The sequence below is a fragment of the Arachis ipaensis genome, chromosome B9 (assembly GCF_059453495.1).
Source record: "Arachis ipaensis isolate K30076 ecotype BB chromosome B9, ASM5945349v1, whole genome shotgun sequence".
Classification (NCBI taxonomy): Eukaryota; Viridiplantae; Streptophyta; class Magnoliopsida; order Fabales; family Fabaceae; genus Arachis; species Arachis ipaensis.
Window position 1 is genome coordinate 153,321,639 of NC_142444.1, and position 2,557 is coordinate 153,324,195.

Here is a 2,557-nt window from a genome sequence, read left to right on the forward strand (position 1 = left end):
TACAAAAAAATATAACATTATAGAAAGAAACAGAAGAATAATTACGAAATAGACAAAAATTTAAATTTAATAACTACAATTTTTTTATATATAAATATAGATAATGTTTCTTTTTCTATCAAGTAATTATTTACAAAATTGATACTCTATAATACTCATAGTAAAAACACTTTAAGGAAAATAATTATTATATGTAAGACGAAAACCAAATTAAATAAAATAATAAAATAAATGTACGATATATATATATATATATATATATATATATTCCATTAAATTTTTAAAAAATATATTAAATACTAATAGTCTTATTTTAATTTGAGAAACTACATTTATTTTTAGTTAATTGAATTATTATTATTATTATTCGAGCATATTTATTTTTAACGGGGGCATTATGGAGGCAAACCTGTTATTTAATTAACGGGGACATTATATACTTGTTAGAGAATCATTAGCATCAATTTAGACTAATTAGTATCGTCTATATTTATATAGTATATATGTATATTAATTGTAGGATTCTATGCCTTTATTACTCTGATTCATTTAGCACCTATAAATACTCCTTGTATATTGTACCTTTCAACACACTGAATAATACACTCTTCATATTAGTCTCTCAGTTTCTTGTTTCTAACATGGTATCAAGAGCCTAAAAGTTTTTTTCAATGAACATTTGTTCATAGCCTCCTTATCTTTCTCTTCCGACAGTGCTTCTTTGCTCTGGTTTTTCGTTCTGTTTCCGACGCTTTGGTTCATCACCTCCGCCATCATTGTGTTCGTCTCTCCGTCAGGATTCCAACGCCACCGGAATCGTCGCCTGAGGCCATCGGACGCGCCGTCACGCGCCGCCGGAACCTCCCTGCCCACCTTCATTCTTCCTCAACCTAGATGCTTCAGTAGCCGTTGGATCTTGCTGCTGATCAGACGATCCTGGAGCGCCCACGTGTCACGCCGCCAGCTTCCCCTGCGACCTGCGTACCCACGATTGACCCGACCCGGCCCGCTGGTTGACTCGCTCGCCACCTCACCACCAGCCTGTCCTCTCCGTCCTCTCACGGGCTGCCACGTGTCATCGTTATGCTAACGTGGCACTAACGTCCCTGCTGACGTGGCGCTGACGTGGCAGACAAGCGGGACCCTCCCTAAGGTTTTTTGGTGAGCTCTTTCCGATTCTGCACTCCGATTTCTTATTTTCTACTCCGAAATTGCCATTTTCTCTCCTCTCTTTGATATTTGTGACCACTATCATGGCAAAGCCAGATGTTTGCTGCCACCGACAGAAAGGATAAATTCTGTCAAAACTGTAACCATTCTGGGCACCTCTTCCCCGACTGTCCTTCTGTTGAATGTCGCACATACCACCAGACAGGTCATATTAGCTACCATTGTTCACAGCTGTTCTGCCGTTACTGCAAGCTCTCGGGACATTTAATTACTGCCAGTCCTACTCACCCACCACGTCCTGATCCACTCAACTAGTCTCCTGTCTCTCTATCTGATATTGCATCTCTTCTTCAGCGTCTTCTCTCTGTTTCTGGTAATACTCCTGCTGCTTTATCGACCCCTCCAGGTAATTTTAAATGGTACTTTGACTCGGGTTGCTTTAATCACATGTCTCCGTTGCGTAATATTTTCTTGTCCATGTCTACCACTACAAATGGACCTTCTGTCAATACTGCAAATGGCTCCCTCTTGTACGCAACACACAAGGGTTTTATATCCCAGTCAACTCTTAATCTTTCTGATACTTATTATATTCCCAAATTAAACTTCAAGCTTATTTCTGTTGGTCAACTTGTTAATCTAGGTTTTGAAGTCACTTTTTCCGTTTCTGGTTGTCGTGTACAGGATCCTCGAATGGGACAAATCATCGGGACTGTACGTAAGGTCGGAAGGTTGTTTGAACTCGAGAATCTTCATATTCCTCCTGTACCAAATCTCTGTGCTGCTTCTTCTCCCTCTGCCCTTCACTTATGGCATCAACGTCTTGCCCACACCTCCTTAGGAAAACTGCGTCCTCTTGTGTCTCAGGGTGTTTTAGGTCAGGTTCCAAATAAATCTTTTGATTGCATTTCTTGCCAAACTGCCAAACAACCTGCTTTATCTTTTCACAATAATTCATCTCTTGCTTGCTCTCCTTTTGATCTCATTCACTCTGATGTTTGGGGCCCCGCTCCCACTGCCTCTATGGGCGGAGCTCGATACTTTGTCGTTTTCATTGATGATTATTCCCGTTTTACTTGAGTTTATTTGATGACTAATCGCCATGAGTTACCTCAGATCTATATCAACTTTGCTACTACGATTAAAACTCAGTTTTCCAATGTCATTAAGGTTTTTCGACGTGATAATGCTATGGAATATCGTGATTCCAAACTCTTAGCCTTTCTTGCAGAACAGGGTACTTTGTCTGAGTTTTCTTGTCCTGGTACGTCTCAACAAAATGGTAGAGCTGAACGCAAACACCGTCACATTCTTGACTCTGTCCATGCGATGCTCCTTTCTTCTTCGTGTCCTGAGCGTGCTAGGGGTGAAGCTGTTCTTACTGCTG